Consider the following 24,079-nt stretch of genomic DNA (forward strand, 5'->3'; position numbering starts at 1 on the left):
GTGTGTGTGTGTGTGTGTGTGTGTGTGTGTGTGTGTGTGTGTGTGTGAGTGTGTGTGTGAGTGAGTGAGTGAGTGTGTATGTGTGTGGGTGACAAAGAGAGACAAAGCAAGAGGGAGTGATGAGATTATTAAGTGTGCGAGTGTGATATGTGCATATACAGCAACTGCATGTGTGGGTGGATGTGTGTGTCCGTGTGTGTGTGTGTGTGTGGCAAAGAAAGCTGGAGTGGCAGGCAGGGAGAGTTGTTGAGTGTGCACCAGGAGAGTGAAGACCCCTCTAGGCTGTTGTTAGATGTTGAATCCAGGACGCACACTGACATGAATGTAATTGGTGGAAACTAGCTCGGTTTGTGGCTCCGTGGAAATGGAGACATAGTAGCCCTTTTAGTCTCTGTCTTTCTCACTTTGTCTCTCTTCATCCCCCTCCGTCCCGCCCCGGTCCACTCTCTTGGCTCTTTCTACTCATCCCTCCTCTCACTTTCTCGTCTTGTTGATTTTGCTCTCTATGTTGTTGTCAAACCTGCTCGTGTGTACGACGATGTATAGTCCCGTTGGAGCAATTAAGAGTACTATTTTTCGCTTCCTTTTTTTCATTCACGGCGCCGCCTCTTTGATATTTCCTTCCTTCCCCCTTCCTGTCATTGTCATCTCGAAGATTTGCACAGCCACTCAGTTGGTAAGTGTGAATTCTCACACCTTTCCTTTGACCTCATCTGACTACGTATACTCTCCTCCTTTTACTGGTTGACCTCGGCTCATGCGATCTTGACCCTCCTCTTTATTATGCTCCAAAACCAATTACTTGGTGGAACGCATGGCCCGCCTCTGACATCTCCACCGGGATAGCAATCCGCCCAAGTCTCCCCGCACGACCTTCTGATAGCCACCCGGCGGCGGTAAGGTTCACAAAGGTTTGGAGCCAAAAAGAAAGAAGAAGGGTTTGATATGCTTGCAGAATCCTAAAAAAGATCCTGACGTTAGCATGATAGGGTTCTATCTGCTTTACCCTGTCAGATTCAATGTTACAATAAAAAAGGTTGTAAAATGGGTTTCACTTTTGCACTAAATGTCAGCCTGCTGTAGCATCATGGACGAGTCGAAATATAATCCAACATTGCTCTTTTTTTTTTTTACATCTCTTCTCTTTCATCTGATTCCTTAAAAATAATGAAATCTCCCCAGAAGGGGGAAAAGAAAAGAGGAATGAATTGCCAGCTTGTTTCTGTCTTTTTCAGAAAAGCACTCTAGTAAGCACCCAGTTGGCTTCCTAACTGTGGGTAATAAGACAGCTCCATCGCTCACGCAGAAAGGTGTTGAGCTTTTTCTTTACTCCCCAGCCATCACTCATGATAAATAACAATGAACTGAGTTCAACTATGGCGGTCTCGCAGGCCCCCGGAACTCTAAATATGTCCAGAGCAGCACAACAACGTCCTTCTCACCGCTGCGGCCGAACCTCGCCAGCCTCTTTACCAGACGCTCGGTTGAGAGAGCAGAGGTGCAAGGGTTAATCCCCACGCTAAACCGTGCACTGTTACATCTACATTCAATTACCTCTGCTTAATACGCCCGTTCAACCTTCCCTGTCGGCGCCGGAGAGAAGCCATTCCCCTCTCCATTCGGCTTCGAACGAGTGTGTCCTCGAGGACAGCCAGGTATATGAAAGTGCTCAACATATTTCTGAGGCTAGTGAGGCGTTGGTATATTATTTTGTTTCATAAACATGTTACGCGCAGCGGATTCACGCTGATTGGTGTCACGCTGATTGATGGAGTGGGAGGGCGAGTTAATATATGAAGCAGTGAGGAGGTAAACATGTGGCGATGCATAAAGAGCTGCAGCGTGAGGCCTCATGTGGGTGTGCCCATGCATACCCACAAGCGGCTGAAATGGAGTGCCCCCCCCCCCTTTCTTTGCGACACATACATTTGAACTCCAGTACAAATGACTCAGGGCGTATACTATGTCTTCTCACCCGAATATAATCGCACGCACACAACACCATGTCTCCCCCACCAGCAGTGCGTTTGTGGGAAAAGTGATAGGTCGCCGTCTGAGCTGGAATGATCTATAAATACACACTGGGAAATATATCCCTGAAATAAAGTGGCCGATACCGGAGCGAGCGAGGAACCCTGCAACGCTTCCATTTATCGCTAAACTTCCTTTGACTGTTTAGGGTGCCAGGTATCAGAAACCAAAAACCCTCTTTAAAACCCATCCCTTGTTGGATACAACTCAAAGCATTGGAAGGTTAAGTGACCGAATGACCTATCACTAGATCCTGCCGAGCGTGCGTGCTCTTTTTTCAGTAATACCCTGCTTCGCATTCATACGATTCCATACATTGGAGCCCGAGAGCTGCCCAGCGCGAAGCACAGACATCCACTGTTGGCCACTCAGCAGCTTCACCGGAGCATTACTCATTCACGACCCCCTCTTCGCAGCCGCCCCAATAGCCTTTCATTCACCGCGGATTTCTCTATTTAAGAAAAAAAAATCATCTTGTTCACATTCAAAAACTTGTGAGGCGGTCATACATCAAGCGGCGGCAGTGGTTTATTGGGCCCCGGTTGCGCAGTGCGGCTTCACGGAGTCACAGTGCATCGAGACGGCAGTTCCATTAATTGGAAAAGTGTCTTCTATTCGGGGGGGCATGATTAAAATGTGGTGTGCTGTGTTTTGGTGATAAAGACTCAGGGAGATGGAGCGATACGAGGGGAGCGCGCTCAGAGGAAGGAGAGAGGAGAGGCCCCCGAAGGCGCCCGGCATGCTGGGTCGCAATCCAGCGCCTGCAGGGATGACGGGGGGGTCACCAGCGGGATGCGGAGCATCATCCAGCTTCATGAAATTGGGCTAAAAGCCTGCATTTTGCCCCTGAAAAAGTAAGCACACACACACAAAACCAGGCTTCACAAAGTCTGGCTTTCTAAGAGTCCAGGACAAACGTGTCCTCATGGCAAGAGGTGATTACAGATTTAACCTACAGTCACGCGGATAACATTTCTTACTGTAGCGGAGCAAATGTTCCGACACGATAATGACACCGTTGCAATGGCAGCGAGGATATAAAGAAACAAAATCTCAGTTTCTCCTCTGAGATCTTTCACTGCTTCGCCTCCACGCTGCTGCTCGCTGACTGATGAATATTTATACTGTTCACACTTTAACACGCAGCCTGATCTCAGCTCTGCCATTTAACACTGCTGGGGACGCTCTACATGTGAATGTGAGAATAAAGCTGCAAAACTTTGGGACATTGTGTCTCTAATGGGGAAACATGTGTGTGTGTGTGTGTTATGCTCTCCCTACTTCTTGTCCCTAATTCCATGGTTTGAGCGTGTGACAGGCCCTGGAGTGTACAGAGCCGGTGTGGAAACAGGCTTGGCTGGCTGCACACCTCCAAGGGGCCTTTGCTACCCCTCTCCCATGCCGCCCATTGCACCTCAAGCTGGGCTTTACCCCTGGATAGTAATCCATCTGTGCTCCACGGCTCCCGGCTCCCCCAAGGCCAGGCTGGCTAAAGGCGGGGGCCAAGGCTGCTTTGGGGAGGGAAGCAGCAGAGCCGGGCTGGAGGTCCTCCTCTGGGGGGCTCAGCGGGAGCTGAACCGGAGCCAGGTAGTGTGGAGAGATCACTGGTAACCACAGGGTTACCATTTTGGAGACACAGAGGCGGCAGGCTGAGCACAGCCAGCCTTCCCCGTGTGTCTTACTCGTCTGCAGCTCCCCCTCACAATCAGCTGCGAAAACCTCGGCAGCCATTGTCAAACTAAAAATGGGTTCCATTTTCACTGCAACTTTGTTCAGGAGCAGCGAGCTGAACAGAAGAGGTAGAGTAATTATAGGAGCCGGAATGAGCGCTCTGATTGAATTTGATGGCAATAAGAAACAGAAAGGAGGAGAGGGGTGGGGAAGGTTTTGTCTTCTTTATACGCATCATTGTTGTCCGATGTGATTAAATAAAGTACACTTCTGGGACATGAATTCTCATGAGTGTATGTGTGTGTGTGTGTGGTTTTCTTCCATTTGTTTTTTTGCTGTTTTCTGTCTTTGTAGCCTGTATGTGTCCATTTATCCTCACAGTGGTGTGACCTCCACTCCAAACTGTCTCTCTTCCACTAAAACAACACGGCCGCGGCTGTTTTCAGACCGGCGGCAAAAAAAAGAAGAAGCAAAACAATGTCACCGGTCGTCCATTTCCCGTCTGCGGGGACCTGCCGACCAATCGGCGGCAAACAAATCGAAAAGGACTCCTCACCTGGTGTGGGGAGTTCAACTCCCGTGTCAGGAGACGCGAGACGAGCGTGCTACCTTGACGCCGCTCCTGCTGCCAGCCATCGATCTGAGGCTCTCAGACTCTGAGACTTGGCCAAAGAGCTATCAACCTTTTAAAGTGTCACTTTCAGAAGGGAATGGATTGCCGTGGTGGGAGGGGGGAGGATGAGAGAGAGAGAGAGAGAGACGGAGATGAGAAGGGTAAGATATCCGAAGAGACAAACAGCCGACGTAATCATATCACTCCCGTCAGAAGCTCATCATTCACGGCTAAACGAGTCACTTCACTATATTAGTGTGTATATACTGTGTGTGTGTGTGTGTGTGTGTGTGTGTGTGTCTATATGATCACATTAAGCATCCTATCCGGGCTGTTTAGTGTCGTAAGTAATTGTGTGTGTGTTCTAATCGTGACCTGCCAAGGGACTGCGGATGCAAAGCTTTGAGCAGCTTTAAGCTTTAAGATAAAACTTTATTCATCCCAAAGGAAATTTGGGATCATTTGATCGATACCGATCTCATGTTACGGAGCTGCAGTATGTTTCAGCCATACATGAATAGACTGACTCCGCTCTCACGCCGTTGTTCATGTCATATCCTTCAGAGTGTAATTACGAGCAGCCGAGTCTGGAAAACCATTCACGTGAGCCTCCGAGGCAACTGTTCCTTTAACGTTGTCGATAGCCTCCTATTTTCTTATAAAACTACTTTAGATGGATATTTCTTGACCTCGCAAATAGAGTTTGACAAAACTATCTGTGCTTCTTGTTTCTGCTGATGATTATACACAAATGAAAACATATTATGTTCCATTTCTGCAAAACGATCCCCTGGATTTGCTCCACACTGTAGCTTTAAGCCTTCAAACTTCAGAACTGAAAACAAAGATTACATACAACACATTGGGATTTGTACTCTTTAGTCTAAACGAAAAGCTCACACATGCACACACACAGCCAGAAACATAATACCACGGTAGTTTTAAAGGAAGCAGGGATTGAAGCACCAGATTTCTTTCCTTTTTTTATGGCCCAGAACCCCGTCTCGCCTTTTGACAACTCTCCCTCTACTAGATGAAATTGCCGCAAGCAATCTTTAGGGTAAAAAGTTGCTTTAGCCCTGTGGATATACGACTGCAATTAAGCGAAAAAATAGTTCTTGTCTCAGAGCGATGCATGTTTCCCCCCCGACGCGTGAACCAGCTAAGAGGTGAAATCTAACAACACAGAACATATTACAGAGATTCGCCGTGCTGCAGTTAAAAGGAGACGCACACCCTTGTGTAGGTGAATGTGGGCGTTTGACAGCTGACATTTCCACATTTCATTTTCCGCTGATAAGCTTTAAGGGACTTCTACAGACATGAAAGTGTACTCAGCTGCAGCCATCAGCACACGCTGTTTAGAGCACGGATGAGAAAGGAGGGCCCACTATCAGCCGCATGGTGCACATGTACATTCACGCATGCATGTGGGTGTATACAGCATGCAAATGCCGACATTGTAGAAGTTAGTTCGGAGCTCTCTGCTGTGCCTCTTTGAACAATCAACCCATGTGTTGAAAACTTGAATAATTAAAAAAGACCGAGTGGGCTTTTCTTTCTTGATGATGCTTCGTTTATCCACTCTTTAATGTACACGATTGTTTGACAGCGCAGACCTAAGACCTGTTCTTTTGTTCCATTCATGTGCCTCCTGGTATAGCTACTACAAGCTCCAGCACAACAACACGAGATTTCAAAGTTTATTCAGTTCATGAAGGAGAAAGGAGGAGGCGGGACACAAGAAGGAGTCAGACGCACTTCTTTTTAGCGAAGGGTTCGATTCCCAGCAAGCACTGGTCAAACTCTGCATTCACTGCTATGAAGAAGTTTAGAAGGTGTGTAGAGGAAACCTTCACGCACTGCGGATTTGACAAAAGACTCATGGCTTAGTCCCGCCCCTTGAAAGCAGACTGGCCAACCATTGCGTAGTACAGGGTCTGAAAACGATACAGCTCTGCTCCACAGACTTTAAACTTTTAAACGTGGTGATACTTGCTGCCCGGTAAGGTTTGAAGGAGATACAGGTTTCTTAAATGTTTCTACGTAAAAAGCTGTGGAGCTAACATGAGCAGTTTAGATCATATGTATTCAGGGAGTGCAGTTAGTGACAGTGTGGACTCCTCAGCAGCTGGGGGGCAGGGCTTAGCGAAGGAGGATTTAAGACATATTGGAGAGAGAAAAAACTTTTATAAACTGAAGTAGGAGAATCAAGGTTTCCCAGCTGGCTGGCTAATGGAAGAGGATATTAAAGAGGGCCTGCGTGTTCAGGCTGCACTTCTATCAAAAGGTGGTATTGTGGCATTGTGCTGAAGAGAAAAGGCCCTCTGGCCATGGAAACCAGTAAAGGACCGTACACAAACTCGCACACGGCCACAAGCAATGAGGCCTGTACTGCATGAACACACACACTATATATCTCTAGAGGTAAGACAGAAATCCAAGACCTGACAAGACAAGTCAAAGGGATCTAACGCCTTGAGGCAGCAGAGCGGAGAGGATGACGAGAGGGAGCAGAGGATGAAGGGAGGACGGATATTCATGGGGGATGGAGGAAGTGACACCGGATGAGATGATAGGAGAAGGTGGGGGGGGGGGGGGGGGGGTACACAAACAAGGGGGGGGGGGGGGGGGGGGGGGGGCGGCACCCAGAGCAAAGGGGGGCGGTGTGGGAGGAGAGACGCGCAGTAACGGGAGAGGAGTGAGAGCCGACGGAGAGGTGGAGGTATGCGGAGTGAACAAGTGTGGGAGGAGTGGGAAAGACAGCAACACAAAGTGTAAAAAGAAAGGGTGGAAAAGAGCAAAAGTGGAGCGGCATGCCGAGGTACTAAGTGACCTGGGAGGAGAAAGAGATGCGTTCTGAATGCACCCGGGATGAGAGGGAAAGAGACAAGGAGATAAACTGTCAAGAGAAGCCGGGGAATCCGGAGTGACAAGAGAAGGGGAGCATGTATGCATTTCGATGTTCGCCTGGCATGGGGGAAAAAGGCCCGAGCGAGGCTAAAATAGCTGGCCGAGAGATGGCTGAGAGAGGCAAAGAGGGACAAAGTGAGCGCGAGAGATGGTGGCTGCGATTGGTTGATGCTATCTGGGCGCAGGGAGATGTGTGTGACACAATCTCAAATTGGAAATCGCTGTTTCAATCTCGCCTCACTCCGTGGCTATCCGCTCCACTGATAACAAGAGCAGCCTAATTCTATTATAAATATATACCGTGAGTGCAGTGGTGGCTGAGACGAAGGCGGCGAGGAGGGTGTGGGGGGGGAGGAGCAGGCTGACTGACTGGCGAAACAAACCCGAGAGACAACAATGAGCCTGAAAGCGCTTGCACAGGGAGAAAGTTTCGCCTGTCTTCTTCCGTATCTCCTTACCCCATCTGCCCATCATCTCTCTCAACCTCTCCATCTCTTCAAATCAGCCCCTCTCCATCTATCTAACTACCCATCTGTCTGTTTATGGCTCCATCCATCTGCCGGCTCTTATCACTCCCCACAGGTGACTGTTCTCATTTAGGATAGCTCTCTCTCAGCTCGGCTCGCTTTTATTTTTTTTTTGACTCCTCACATCCATTTTGCCCTGCTCGTTTTTTTTCCCGCGCCAAGTTAGCTAACCTCGCGTCTCGCAGCCGGTTGCTCTTTCATCTCCAAACTCCTTGGCCAGCTGGAGTGCTCTGCAAACGACTTTGTTTTCCAGGTTTGACTAAAGATAGACCTCAGTGGCCGGCTAGTCACCAATCAGCCGGGGGATCAATCTGAATTCACAGAGGGCTGCGAGGGAGCGGGTCCTGGTTTATCTTGTCTTCAGCCAAATAAGACTTTAAAAGAGTCTTTGCCTCCGTGACAGCTGGGGCCAGCTGAGACCAGAGATTGTGAGTGAGACAAAGGATTTGATGGAGATGAGAAAAAAACTACACACTGAGAGCCGGCGAAAAACATCATTATTTTTTGCCATCATTTTTTTCTCTTAGGCTGTGCAGACGAAGTGAAGAAAAGAAAGCGAGGGAGTAAAAGCCCAAGTGTCAGGAGCAGAGTGCGTACATGGGGTCGGCCTATAATAAAAAAGTAAACAGCAATGACTCCAGCAGCCGGGCAATAAAGTGTCAGGCTAATGAATTAATCAGACGGTCATTAGTTGCTATCTGCTGAGGGTCCGAAGCCGGCTACTTTTTCTCCCTCTCTCTTCCTTTGCAGACAGAGAGAGGATGCTCATTCAGCCGTGAAAGACACTGTGTGTGTGTGCGTGTGTGTGTGTGTGAGAGATCACACGCTTTTATGCTGAGCGTGCATGTGTGAGTGCGTGCATGCACCCATTACGCTTTGTAGCTTCTGTTGATGATCGCCTGTCATACCAATAAACTAAATGTGAAAAAGGGGAGGGGGGGAGACGGGGTGGTGTAGCGAGCACAAAAGCAAAGTCAAGGAAGACACAGACACACAGAGGGAGAGGGAGACAGAGAGAGAGAGGGGGGGGGGGAAGAGAGAATTAGGTGGACAGTTGGGAGAGTCACAGCTGAGAGATAAGATCCTTGGATTAACAAAGAGAGCTACAGAGTGACAGATGAAGAGGCTGAGATACGGGGAAGGGCAGTTGTGTAATCTTGGGTTTTAAAATGAGTTTGCTACTGCGGTGGTCAGAGGGGGAGCTCTGAATTGAGATTATAAGGGATTGTGGGAGGACTAGGCGGCGATAAGGAGACACTAATAATGACAAAGATAAAGGGGAGCCGAGGATCAAGACAATAGCTGTTTATGAATCTGCACGCCGTCTGGTATCCAGTCCCCCTTCAAATAGCACTTCATTTAGCTCAAGTGGAACAAACTCACAGAAAGGCATAAATAAGAACGCAGTGTTTGTCTCAGATGAAAGTCCCTCTCTCTGTAGCTGCCTTTGTGCAACAATCAGCCTCGGAGTTGTAACCTGTAATACTTACCTTCGGCAAACAACACACACTACACAGGCTGTGTCAATGATGTATGCAAATTGAATAGAAATGAGGAAAATAGGCTGCAGATCCCAAAATAGGAAAACAAATAAGACAGAATAATGAATTTAAATTGTTGTGGGTCCAACCGCCGCAGAGACGATTATTTAAACAAGCCACTTAACACCCAGCATTCTGGGTCGGGCCAATAATGGTTGTTTTAGCGAGCGCACTCATAATCAATGAATGGACTAATAACCAAGGATAAGGAGTCGGGTAAATGACTTTACTCGGGTAATATTAGCAGGAGAGAGGTTAGCCACCTTTTACAATTGACTTTTAAATCTTTAAAGGATCTCTATACAATATTAAGAGCATTAATATAGCAGCAAACAGCTATTTGCTATGTAAAGATATAGTTGAGCAGAGTCTACGTGAGCAGAGGATGAAGTCACTCTCCTTCTGTGTGCGTTGTTATCCACGCTTTTCTGTGCTTTTCTGACATTGCCGGGATGGCCACTCGTGCATGTTAGTGCACATGAGCGTGCCCCACTGCTTCGCTCACGGCCGCAGCTCTGCAATGCTCTCATGCAGTGGTTACAGCTGATAATGCTGTCCCGACTGGCGGCGTAGTCGCGGAAGCGTAGCACATGCACTCCGTTTCCTCTCCTGGTTAACTCTGTGGGCACTGTTGCCGTTGTTTGCACTGTTAGCAGCTGGCCGCCGGCTCAGCCGGCTCCATGTTGAGAGCCCTATGGAGGCACTAGTTTTGATTTTGTGTTGAGCACCTTTAAAGGTGCTTTCAGACCAAAGCTGTTTGGTCGGTCAAACAAACATCTGTCCGTGTGGTCGGGTTCATTTAGTCCGATGTGAAGGCTGTCAATCACACTCTGCTGGGCGCTAAAAACCAGGCTACGGTCACTTTCACTTCATTTGGTCCAGATCAAGGAAAATAAATACACATTGTTGCCTTTGAGTTCCGGTCCATTTCATGTTCACACTGGCTGTAAGCATGGTGTAAAATGGTCCAAAGGGTAATTCGTTTATTGGACAGTCATCCTGCATCATCACATGGACCCACATGAGGGGAAATCAAATTCTGACAGCAGTTATGCTGCACTTTTCTGAACCTGATGTGTCACAAAGAACTAATACGATTATGACCACATTTGGTCGGGACTGCAGCTGGACCAGCTGGTCATAAATAATGCCGAACAGTCGGGACACAAAATATACATCGTGTACAGGAGGATAGTCACTGTGTGGTCGCTTCGTTTCACTCTTTTTTTTATCAGGGAGCTGCTGAGTAGGACACAAGCTGAGCACACATCTGGTTTAACTGACTTCAATGGCTTTATACAGATCGGGAGATCGTATACTAACAGTTCATTCTATGCTGATGGATTTCAAAGTACTTTAGCTTTTGAATTTCATTTGTGAAAGCAGTCAATCATAACCTGGTGCAGATCAAACAGCTGGGCCAACACCTCCTGGCAGGTTTCAGTCCGTAAACTCATGGTGTTTGTGGTGTGAGAGCAATAAAGCAGATCTACCGCAGGGTTGCGTGATAGCAGATACGTGAATTCAAAATGAATTCAAAGGCTAAACTTCTACTGAGTTTAAAGTAAAAGATGCTCCGTTTTCACCATTTTCTTTCCATCGTGTTTATAATTATGTATAACACATGGACAAGTGGCAGCCTCGACCGACGATGCTCATAATCAGTTATTACTTTGTGCTCTTTGTTCACCGGAGAATGTTCAGATACACGTAAGAAGCGGTGTAGTAAGACAGACTTACATCAAGGTGTTGACCGTTTGTAGCAAACGGGTCTAAAGTTAGGTGTGCCGCAAAAGGCTCTGCTCTCTGATGGATCTCTTGTAATCCGAGTAGCGACGAGCTTTCTGCTGATAGAGATAACAATCCCCTCAATGAACACACGTGAACATTAGATCTTTCTCAAATACCAAAAATGCATACTGTAGAGAGGAGGCTGGGATGGCAGAGCAATAGAGAGAGGCGTCAAATCATAATTGCAGTGCTGCACACCTGGATGAATATGGTCGACGCAAGCCGAACAGCTGATGAATGAGCCAGTGATTGTGAAGCGCGTATGAGACAGCTGATGCTAATCAGCTAATACAAGCACGACTTAAGTGCTCTGCGTGAACGCTGTGCTTCTTTTAAGGGCTGACAGTCGATTTAACGATGTGTTTACAGCCACTTCGTGTTCTCTCCAGCGAGAACACGAAGTGGTCCTTAACCAGTTTCACAATCTAAACTAACATCTAAAATCCAAGCTGGAGAAGTTGTTGACATTGCCTAGGAGCGCTTCCTCTTTCTGATCAATGGTCAGACCAGGGAAGGAGGGGTGATTGGCGTTTGTCATGGATTTGATCTATCTGGTCTTCTCCACACCTGTCCCCTGTCTCCGTCTTTCAAGAAAAGAAAAAAACTGATCAATGCATCGGATCGATGGCTCCAAAGATTGAGCCTAAGCTCAGCTCCGTTGTCAACGGGGCTGTCCTTCCTCCCCGGCTGCCGAGACACATCTTATTCCAACAGGAGACAGCTATTCACTTTCTGGCTTTCGCAAAGCACTCCCTGGCGTCCATTCTGAGGGATTCTGACAAGAGGCGATGGTGTGTTTTCGGATTGAGACTGAGCGCAGAGATCGGAGCTTGGATCCAGAGGGAAGAAAAGGTGGTGAGGCGGTGGGGTGGGGATGGGGCGGAGGTGGTGCCGTGGAGGGGCCGGCTTGTGAAAACAGACGCTTGCAGAGGCTCCGCTCAGGAAATCATCAAACAGCAGTTGGTTAAGGGTCTCTCTTGTTCCGCAGCAGTAAAGGGACCCTGATGATGTGACACCCTGGCGGAGCAAATGAATGTGACTTTTGGCTGGTTATAGATAGCCCCATTCTGTGCGACACAGCCCCTCCTTCCTTCCACTGGCAGCCAGCTGAATGGAGGCTTGGCATTTGAAAGGAAGCCGGGAGATTTGCTGGCGGATTAGTCCTTTCATTAGGGAAAGTGAGAAGTTAATTGCGGCAACAGCTGCATCTCTCATGTTTACACGACTGGCGGTTTAAACGTCGTCCCTTTTAACGGAAAAAAGCAATTATCAATAAATGCGGGGCCATCTTGCCATGATGATGAATTGAGCTCAAACTAGGCTTTCGCGCGAACAGCCGTGTTGGCTGGCAGCGCGTGGTCTTTTCCTGAGTTGAACTGTCACACAACAAAGATAAAACACTTGAGTTTCTGCGATGAAGAGGTCCCAGAGAATGCGATCAAAGGTGAGCCGGAGACATGTCTTCAAGATGATGAGGAGAAGGGGGGATGAAGAAGAGAGCGCAGGGAGGCAGGGAGGGAGGGTGAAAGGGGCTCCAACTCACTTGTGCAAACTGAGGGGGAAGAGTTGTGTTGATACATTGTGGAACAACAACTTCAACAGAAGAAGAGCTTGCCAGACAACTAGAAGTCAAATTACGCCGGTAATTGAGAAACTGAGAGAGCGCGGCTGTCGTCGTCCCGAAGTTTCACTTTGAGGAATGAGAATCGAGAGCGCAGGGGAGACGAGAATACAGAGGACACTGCGGAGGAAGTGGGACGGGCATGGAGGTTGAGAGATGAAAGGGAGGGCCGGGGGCAAAAAAAAAGTAACTGGATGACTGAAAACAAGGGCAGCGTGGAGTCCGACAGCGAGAGGGGATGGATGGAGGACAAATAACGTGGGTAGAGAGATGAGACGGAGGAAGGCAGGGTAGCGTTCAACGTTAGGGCCGATCAATTTCCCGTCCCCTCAATAATAGATGTGACGAGCGCGGTGGTCTGTTATCTGTCAGGGTTGACCGACCGAAATACAATCCCCCACTGGGAGCCCACACACGCACTACGATGAGAGCTCACACAAAAAAAGCTCACACAAAAAAAAAAGGAAGAGAAAAAAAGGTCAGATTTTTTATCACGCACTCAAAGTTTTTATGAGCTATGCATACGGTGGTCAGAGAGACAGAGAAATGGAATTCAACACAAAATGTAAATCGTTTGTGTTTGCCGAGGCCTTCGTCGTCGTCTCCACGGTCACCGACGCGCTGATGTCACCGACGCTCTCATTCGCCAACTGAACTTTCTGTCCTCTGCACACAACACACAGCCGCCTGCTTTTCTAACGTCCCTGTGTCGTGTTCTTTTGAATCTCTCACCCTCCATCTTTCATGGGACCCGATGTCATGTCACACGCATGACATTACGCCACGCTGCACAGACGCCCTGCGCTTTTAACCGTGCGAGAGTGTGGTGGTATCGACTCGCACACACACGAGCATTAGGTTACCTAACAGCTAGCGGAAGCGTCAGGCACACGGTGAAAGGCGGGCATGTGGAATAAGCCTCAGAGTGACAGAGCACAACAGAAACAGGCTCTCGCTCAGCCCATATCTGTCAGGACCCCCTCCCGCGTCGCTCTACCCAGATGTGTCACACCAGAACACACACACACACGCACACACTTTATCTCCAGCTGTTCCCCCTGCATATGTACGTGTGCGCACCTACAGCTACAGATCTAAGTGTCTGTTTGCGTGCGTCCTTTTGTCTTTGCTGACATTTGCCATATTGGGTATGTCACAGCATATCTGCGTGGATGCATCCAAAGAGAGGGTGACAAAAGTAGAACAGAGTAATATGTTAATGTGCATGGGAACGAATCAACAATTGTAAACATGTCAGTTTCACACACTGAAAACACATCAAACACAGTCAAGAAGAGCAGAGCTGATACATGCCGTGTGCTGAATCCAGTATCAGGAGGGGGGGGGGACCAGGACGGTCAGTTTTGGCAGAAAGATTATTTGGCGCTCGGATGCATTTTAACTACCCGATCGAGAACAAAGAAACTCAATTTGGAAAGCATTCAGACATAAATGGCCATGAAATATATGAGCCAATTTAGCCAACATTCAGCCTGTGATCAGGGATGAGAAACGCAGAGCGAATGCTGCTCCGATGAAAAGCCTCTTCAGCACAACCCGCAACCGGCACACAGGTGAGCACAGTCGTGGAGCACAAGATGACATGTGATTACCGTTTGAATACAGTGTTCACAGAGATGTATTTACTCGTGGATGAAGAGAAATGTCTTTTTCTATGAAAAAAACAATGGAGGTATATATTTTTGTGTGTGTGTGTGGGGGGGGGGCTCTCGAAAGACGAACTCTTATGTTTTTTTCTTCTTCTCTTTCTTCTTGAGTCTTATTGCCATATTTTGTCAAAATGTGAATTTCCCAACGATACACCAAAAAAAACGCCTTTGCCGCTCAAAACCAGCTCAGAGCCTCCTTGGATTTAAAAAGATCAGTTAAGCCAAAGTCTTTGGCACCTCCTGAAAGTATATTGTATTCGTTAACCCCCCACCCCACCCCACTCCACTCCCCAACCTTGCGAACAGTTTCCATGTATAAAAAGCGGGAACGCTAACTAACCCGTTCCGTGCCACGGAGGATATCGTGACCGTCGTCCGAGTAGCTCGTACCAAGTGAATGCTGAAAATGACCAACTCCTTACTGTAAGACCAGCTAGGCTATGGAGAACTAACGCTAGCTAACGTTAGCTTTGTACCATTCCCTCACATCTCCCGTCCTCCCGGTCACACAGTATCAAACTGATATGGCTCAGGACCCACAATGTCTCCTTGTAGTTTATAATACGTTATTTCTTTAAATATTCTGGCTCGGAGAAATCAAGGGCGTGCATAGATATTCACAAATGTGATTTGCATTGTATGACCTTTGCAACAAGATTAAATATACTGTTGGCCCCTCCAGTGTGTGTGGTGGTACATAGTCGATCCCTGTCCGACCAGCAATAGATCTGTCGGTGTGCATTAGGTATTAATTCAGCTGATGGGGCACTGAGTGATAACATGGATATATTCAGCTGTTTTGCACAGCAGCATTAGCCACGACTGCTCTGCACACCCACGCAGGTGTTTTCACTTATTGTGGCTGATTAGATTGGAGTAAGGCGGAACCCGAAATCAAAGCAGCTAAATGGATTTCAGTTGTCAATAATTTCATTGTTTACATCCGTGCTTTTCCTACTGTGACAAAGTCAAGATGTCTTCCAAAAAAAAAAGGCCTAAAAATCACATGCGAGGAGAACAATGGGATCAAAAGAAGAGGAATCTGATTTTGAATATATCATTTTGAAATGATAATTTCAACTTATATGCAAGGATGGATCTGCCCATAAGAGGCCAATGGTGGGAGACATGAGCCTGAAATATCATTTTGTTTAATTTTTATTTTGTTTTGCTCTATCCAGACAGTAGATAGTGACGCCTCACCGCTGTGATTTTCACTGGACATCTGTGGTATCTACTGTACAGCAACTGTTAGCATATTTTTCACATTGATTAAGAAAAAAAAAGTCAAATGAAGAGGTTTTTTTAGTTGCTAGTTTTTCGTGAATGTAGCTAGGCAGCTAGCTAGCTAGCTACATAGGAGGAGGCTGTTCTCTTTTCTTACCGAATTGATGGTCGACTGTTCCGATGGGCGATACACCGGAGCTACTTGTGCGTGGCGATGCAGAAGTCTGGAAGCAGGCTAGGTAGATGACTATTCATTCGGTCTGAAACCCGAGGGGGGACCAGGTGTAATCAGCCAATTAAGTGGAAACACCTGTGTGGGTTTACAGTGACTGAGTGTAGGGCTACAATCGGCCCTTTTCACTGCAGCCATTTTTACACACCATAGCAGGGTGAACACAGGTGTAATTGTTCTAATTAGTTCTCGTCCCATTCTATTTCGTTTTTGTTGCTTCTATTCATTTATAGTCTGGTTAGTTTTGTGTTCACTACAATGCCATGTTTCCATGTTTTCTGCCCTGCCTGTAGACATAAAACCCAAATTGTATTTTTAGGGATTCCATTGAAAGCACTACAGTTCAAACTCTGGCTCCACTTTTTAATGGATTAACTTGTTTGTGTGTCTATCTGCGCTTGTCTGTCTGTTCTTACCCTGCGATAGACCTGGCAACCTGCCCGGGATGTGTCCTGCCTTCCGCCCAGTGCATGCTGGGATAGGCTGTGGATGAACTTGTAACCCTAGACAGGAATAAGTCGGCACGTTAAATTAACGTTTGTTTTCTTGTCGATTGGTAAAATACTCTACGTTTTGCAAAACTGGTATCAGTTATGCTTCCCTAAACAATATGATAGTCTGTGATATGTTTGGCAGTATACATAGAATGTATTTTATTTATTTCCACACAACATAGAAATATACTAAAAGATATGGGGGGGAAAATCAATCACACATAATTCAACTTCTCTTTCATGTTTCAACATTACTCAGGCTATTATTAATAGTCTTGCAGTAAGTATAAAAATAGCTGGAACCAGTGTACAGAAACAATATGCTGGGGGGAAAGTATTATAATAATAAGTATTTTTTTTAAGTATCAAGGCATTTCTAGGCCAAGAGAGGAAAACTGCTTCCCAAGAACGACTCCCCAGTGAGCAGCTCTGTGTGTGTGTGTGTGTGTGTGTGTGTGTGTGTGTGTGTGTGTGTGTTGCAGCCTTCCACACACCAGAGATTGAAAAAAAGGAAAAGAGAATTACAGTCCACTTGAAGAGATATGAGTGTCAAGACTGTAAAGAACAAACAACCTTTTTGCCTCACAGCATGAAACAGACCCTCCATCCGAAAGCGTGCTCTGAACATGATTCTAGCGTGGCGGCGCTGTGAAGTCCCGGCCATGTAGGCCAAGCCAAAACAAATGTGATGTCAATGCAATAATAAACGAGCTTTGTGTTTGAGTGCGACCGTGATAATTAGTCTCAAGACGGTATGTTAGTAGAGAGACGGCTCATAAAATATAGAGGCCGTTTGGCGTGCACTCAAGAACAAATCTGTATTCTAAGAGCGTGGGCTGTTACACTAATGTTCTACATAGTTTATATCTGGCAGAGGCATAGTCAAAAAACTTTGTTCGGAGGAAAGATGCTGTCGGATCCCGGGCAGCGAGCAGGAGAGATTACTGAGTCAGCGCACGTACCCGGATGCATGTGCACGCCCGCTCTCAGGCACACTCCACTCACTTAAAAAAAAAAAAAAGAAGCTTATTGTTGACTCGATTGCCCATGTGCCCCCGAGAGACCGCATGCATCACCATTCAAGGTTTCCGAAAAAAATTGGGGTCGCCGCTGAACAGCACAGCGACTCAGGGTCGGGGAGATGATAATGATGTTTATGAAGTCTAAATCCACAAAATAAGATTCCCTCTGTATCTTCCCAAGTGCCTACCTGCCGAGCAAGCCTCCATTGTGACCGAGTGTGAAAGGTCTCGTCCGCAATTTCAGCTGGAAGCCGCGTCCGCATTGTGCGGCGCAGCTGAGGAACGGGAGGCCGGGGGGGGGGGGCGCGCATCGAACCTCCGAGAATCAGAGGCCTCGCGATGAATGTGCTTTTTTTTTTTTAGACGGGTCAAGAAGAAGGGTGGTGCCGGTTCGGGCAGTGAATTATTAGATTATTGTCCCAAAGCCTCCGGCATCAGCTGGGGGGGGGGGGTTTCCAGTGACATTTTAATCGCCCTCATTCTGAACCGGTTCTGTTTGCCCGGGGAAGCGGAGAAGTCCCCAGCGGCTGAGCGGCCCCGGGAAAGTGCCGCGGCAAAAATAAAAGGCGTAGCGAAGACCTTCGCTGCCCGTTGGGTGGTCCGAAAGCTTCCAGGCGGGGGGGGGGGGGCCTTTTGGTTCAAGATTGTTAGCTGCTTGCTCAAATTGTAGCGCGGTGTTTTTCACAGCTTCCGTTCAAGTAACACCCTCCCCTGCCATGGCACCCCCTTCAGAGGGGCAGCAAACACATCTCGGCCATTTCCTGAGGAACTGGCAAAGAAAACAGAAAAGAGACTTTCTTTGAAAGTTTCAAGCTGCTTCTTGTCTTTTAATTTATGTAGCCTTAATTATGCATATAAAATTAGACTTTCTTTTTTTTTTGATTAAAGCATCAAAAACACAGCGGCGCAGTTTAAGCATGGGGTTTTTTGGCGGATGGGAAACTTTCAAAGCCTAATTGAAGTGCGCTTTAATGGCAATCAAAACACGAAAAAAAATAATAAATCAGTGACCATGACACTCGATCGGTGTTTGTTGAAAGAACACACGCAGCTGGGCTGCTGTAGGCCTCCCTGAAGTGTACACGATGCAGATAGAGGAATAAAGATGCACACAACCAGATATATAATGCTATGGAAAAAAAGCATCCATGTGCATTAGAGTATGACCGGGACTGACCACCACCATTACCGCAAAAATGCTGTCACACACACAAGACAGGCACAGATTCGACCCCAAAGCGCTGCTACACACCAAATTACAATTACACTCTGTGATCGGTGCTCCTCTGGGGCCGGGGGTATCGATGATTCATTTTGCGTTTTATCAAAGAAACAGGAGTGCCATTAAAAAGAGATCAGTCAGCCACCAGGCTTGAGGAGCCTGCTTCTAATTGGCCATTCATCAAAAAGCCCGCTCAAGTAGATCACAGCGCTGAAATATCACGCGTGACAACTGACCCGCGCTGCATTCATTAGGCCGCCGATGAACCTTCGCGCTCTGCGGCTCGCCCCTCGTGATCCAAGAGAGGCACAGATGCACCGCACACCTGTTCGCACGCGGGGGGGGGGGGCGTCGCGACGGAATCACTGTCAGGAAAGGCTTGCAAATAATACATAACATGGTAGGGTGCATCGCACCAAGCTAAAAATCACGGTGTTTATCAATGCAATTTGACACTTGGATGAGCATGAAACAAACATTCCCTTTGCTTCTGTATTTTTAGCTTAAAAAAAAAAAAGCCCTCCCCGAGGTGCTGCCATTTCATCTGCTCAATATCATCAGTCAACCTTTACAAAAGTTGCTTTCAAACCATTTCTCTTCGCAGCGCGTCCGAACGTAATTTGACGGAGACGCAGCACCGGTTTGAAAAAGGCACCGCAGCCGCTGTCTCTCGGTTGTCTTTGTTCAACTGAGCAGCACATCAGGACACGGACACACACACACACACACACACACACACACACACACACACACACACACACACACACACACAGATGAAGCATTTTGAGCTCCATTTCTCTCCTCTCTCACTATGTGCGGGGGAATTCTCCCTTTCATCCATTTCCTGATGCACTCTAACTAGACAGTTTTCGGTCACGTCCCAGAATGTGCGTGCTAGCTCTCTAGATGCCCTCACACACACACACGAAAAGCTGCACATCTGCTGACAATTCATCCTTCTCCGAATCTCTTATTTTCTGGTTTGAGCGTTTTGGTGCCCCCCCCCCCCCCCCCCTCCCCTTTCTGAGCTGCTGGATCAGCTGAGGCCGGGTTCATTACTAAGCAGTTGCCCAGAGGCCAAGAAACACAGATGCAGCCGCTGCCAGTGTGGTTACTGAGCAACTACGGGGTTAAAACGGGCGTTAAGAAAACGAGCCACACGGAAGCTTGTTTGCACGCGTGCACTCATCTGCTGCGTTTCCTTTGGGCACGGGACTGATGAGGAAGGGATCTTCACAGTAACGGAGTGAAACCCGGATGGCTTTTGATGTATGGATAATGATTTAGGTAAGGCTCGAGCAACACTTTCTCCACATCCAAGCTCAACAGAGGGCCTGGAACTGTTGCGTTGGCTCGGGCATGAAAACCAGAAATTGAGAGCTTCACGAGGGCATGAGGAGACGTGGCTCTGAAGTCTTCAACGCGCATTGATTGTTCCTTAACCAGCCTGTCTGTGTAACTTCTTTTCATACATCAAACGGCAAGAACCAGACAGTGTAAGAGAGGGGGCACCTTGCGGGAATCAAACTCGTGCCCTTGCAAACACTTGTGCATGTCAGTCCCTGCACAGGAGCTCTGGACTGTGCACTGCAGCTATCAGTTCATCTTTGTCATACAGTAATTCAGTATGTAATGTGCCTCTCAGTCCCTAAGAAGCAGAGGAACAGACACACTGTCTACCCGGAGCATGCTAAGCCCAGTCAGTGTCCTGCAGGACGGGCTATTTAACACAGGAATAAGCCAATTATCTTCATGGTGAAGGCAAATTTAAAATAGGATTTACTCAATTCCTACAGGACTCCTATGTCAGGGGTGGCAGCTTATACTGTAGGTTTCTTTTTGTCATGGCCGCACACACACACAAACACACACACGCGCACACACATACGCACGGCCATGTAGATGCGCGTCACCACCAGCCCAAGCAAACACCTCCACGCCATCACTCCTACCGTTTTCGCAGAATTACTGTCAGTCTTAATAAAGATGAGCCAAAACACAGAAGGGATAAATAACACCAAAAAAATAAATAAAAAATAAGATACCATCTGCACAAGCAAATTCAATTCAATTGCTCAGAAAAAAATAATTAAGTTCCTGAGTATGATGAATATAATTCCTAGTCGTTGATTACTGTCATTGACAACTTTTGTCGCGAGGCTTATTAAAGTTTGCCTAAACTGTGTAAAACTATGGTGAAATGAATAAAGTAACTGCAGTTACTGCCTTAAATTTCACGTGTGCTTGGAAATTAATTGAGAGATAGGAACAGGGAAATGGAAAGCCACTGGAAATTATCAAATTGAAAAACTGCTGTTCCATCACTTGTTTAGCACCCACTTCAATGCGACTTCAATGTGACGTCTGAATAGAGATCAAATTTGACATTAAATAACATTAAATATCATTTCAGATGCAGTGTGCTAACGCTCTAATTGCACCCTCCTTCCGTTTCAGTGCAGCTAAGTAAGATTTGACCCCCTTTATGGACTCCACTTCGTTATCCTTGTACATGTACGTAATGCAAACTGGGCTGTGTGACTGATCTGCATGTTCTTTCATCTGCTCTTCACTTGCACACCTTCATCCTCCCACCACCATGACTCATGATTTAAAGGAATATTATGAGCCATTTCAGTGCTGTCTGCTAGAGGATTACATTTATTTCTCTTCTACTCAGGAGTAAATGTTAAGTGCATCACAAGCTGTTCTGAAAGACAAAAATTGTCGTGACATGAATATGTGCAATATACAATCATTCATTACATATTACTCATTGAAAAAGTAATTTCATTGCTTTGCATTACTTAAAAGCTAAATAGAGTCGCAACATTACATTTTACATTATTTCACCATCGAAAGGGCATTTTCAAGCTGCTCAATATGAAATTCTGAGCATTTCTTTTGCCTCCAAAGAGCTCTCAACATGCCGATGACTGAGCCGGCGGCTCGCAGCTAACTGTGCTAACAGCGCAAACAGAGGCAAGAGTGCTGACTGAGCGAACAGTGTTTACCTGGCGTCATCAGCTGTAGGAGTGCAGTGCAGAGCGCCGGCTGTGAGCTAACCAGTGGCGCACGCTCACTAACATGCACTAAAAAGCGTGGCTACGTCCACAAAGCTAACAGCTAATGTTAGCTTAGCCTCTATGACTGACCACATGCAGCTTTGGGACTGAGCTAAAATGAGCTATCACCAGCCAAATGTAGGCAAAGCTACTGGTGGCTGGCTGGCTAAGAAGACACAACATGTCGGTAAAAGACTCACCATGCAGGAGGAGAAGGGTCTATCAGCAGCTTTGCAGGCTACATGACACACACCCACTGAGATAACTTACGGACAGCGTGGCCAGATGTGTGATAATTATCGTATTTGTGCAATAATTCTGAGTCTGTTTTGTCTCATTATAATTAATTTTTCCCTCACATTTCTCCTCTCATGCTAGGCTAAGCCCCCTGCGCAAGCTAACTCTTTGTGAGACAACAAAACCGGCAAAATGTTACTGCGACAAGTAACTAAAACTGTAATCCCTTAGACCGCTATGAAAAAACTAATTGCATTACTGGCACACATAAGTTACTGCCCAACACTGGTTTTAAAGTCATTCTTTGCTGCTGATTTCACTTAACTTGAGGGGCTCTAGCCTTATACATAGTGTACTTTTCCCTCCTACTTGCATACACTTAATATTTGTGCACCTGAAGCATGCAAACATTGAAATCTTTCCAATAGGATTTGACAGAATTATAAGGAAACGCTCAGTATCATTATCCAACACTCGATTCTTGGGTTCAAGAACGAGAGAATAGATTCACTTTAGATCACCACTCCAATATTACTCTGCCAGTGGCAGAAAGTCTATAACCAACACACACACACACAACTAACAGTCATTTAAGCATTCTTGGTCTGTCAATGGCTGACTCTCTTGCCCTCTCTACACAGCAGGGTATAAATGTAAACACACACACACACTCTGCCCAGAAGCAGCCTCCCGCCATTCTGTTTAATAATGTCTCCGGCGGAGCGAGCTGCTTTACTCGGGAGTCCTCCATCCCATCCATCCACCACGAGCTTTGAGAAGCCTCCCCCAATCCAGCACCCCGCTCTGAAATTCAGTCCGCTACGGACCCCCTGCTTACGGCAGAAAGAGAAAGCGCCTCCGAACTTTCAATTCTCGTGGAATGGGAGAAGACAATGATTATGTATGAGTTTTTCTAAGACCCAAAAACGAGAGCACCTCTACCTGCACGCATTGCCGCGTGCGCGTGAGTAAACAGCGGAGGCCGGTCTGAGAAGAATCGGACCGTGACAGACTCTGCAGCACCATCCCACAGGCCTCCACAGAGGGAAAACACTGCACCGCTAGACATAGCCATTTCCTCTAAATGACCGCCCTCCTCCCTTCCCTCCCTCCCTCCCTCCCTCCCTCCCATCACCACCAGGGAGAAAACAGCCCCGTGTTAGGCACAGCACTGCTCAGACTGGGGTCAGCGTGTCCTGGTAGACTGGGGATACACAGCACTGCATGGAGGGGGACGATGGGGGGGGAAAGCATGAAGGATGTCCAGGCTAATTCCCACACTTTTCCTGGGAGACGCGTGCTGCGGAACCTCTTGGTGAGTCCCCCCCGTCTTAAAAAGTCGGCATCAGCAAACGTCTGTCTTCACCTCCTTTGATACACGATCACCATCAAAGGCCAACGAGGGAAGGTATAGCACATCATCCCTCACATCCATCGGAACTTTAAATGGAGCGTCACGTATGGATGAAAAACTGCTCATCAGTCACTCGACATGAGTAGGTAATTGGTAATGATATAGTTGAGATTGAGTCCCGCACAGAGTCACTGCAGAGTCACAGTGACACTTTCATTGCCCCCCCCCTCCTTTCAAAAGACTGACACCAGAGGAAAAATACTGTGCCGAAGGTTTTTTATGCAGCTCATCCTATTTTCCCCATGTCTGGAAAGCTAGCAGAGGGGAGCACTAGCGGGATCTTAGACAACGTTAGATCGTGGAAGCTCCTTGTTTCTGTTCCTGTTTGAAACAATCAAAAAGGGAATTCTGCCATTACATTATCTGTGCGTGCGAAGGGCCCTGGGGAATGTTCACGTCTCCAGCACTAAGCATTTACTTCCTTGTTCTCCACGAGGATCCCTGGGAGGCCATGTTGTCTGATTCATTCCACTGAATTGTCAGCTAATGAATGGTACACGTCCGCCGACTGACACACTCAGTCGGAAGAGAAGAGCCCCTATGGGTGCACATCTTGGGGATTCTCCCATTCTCATTAAGAGGGAATCAAAAGGAAACAGAGGCTCACTGATCATTTACCATGTTTCCTGCATGTGCGTTTCCCATAGGGGGAGTTGCTTATGAAACCATCATCTCCCCACCATAGAATGATCAGCACGTTTCGAAGCGCCTCGAACATCTTTGGGGGGGGGGGGGGGGGGGCATAAGCAACTCCCCCTATGGGAAACGCACATGCAGGAAACATGGTA

General features: G+C 47.2%; 1 protein-coding gene across 7 annotated transcripts in view; it reads right to left on the reverse strand.

Annotated features, from left to right (window-relative positions):
- The window catches only part of cdh24b (cadherin 24, type 2b), a 133,117-nt gene that overhangs the window by 106,202 nt on the left and 2,836 nt on the right, over nucleotides 1-24,079 (reverse strand). For 2 of the 7 annotated variants that reach the window (XM_031854775.1, XM_031854777.1), the window contains one exon: nucleotides 16,254-16,340. The exons of the other annotated variants lie outside the window; for them this stretch is intronic. The gene's annotated coding sequence lies outside the window, so the exon portion shown is untranslated. The remainder of the gene's footprint in view (nucleotides 1-16,253; nucleotides 16,341-24,079) is intronic. 7 annotated transcript variants of the gene reach the window in all.

The sequence above is a fragment of the Anarrhichthys ocellatus genome, unplaced genomic scaffold, assembly GCF_004355925.1.
Source record: "Anarrhichthys ocellatus isolate YVR2014 unplaced genomic scaffold, GSC_Weel_1.0 scaffold15, whole genome shotgun sequence".
Classification (NCBI taxonomy): domain Eukaryota; kingdom Metazoa; phylum Chordata; class Actinopteri; order Perciformes; family Anarhichadidae; genus Anarrhichthys; species Anarrhichthys ocellatus.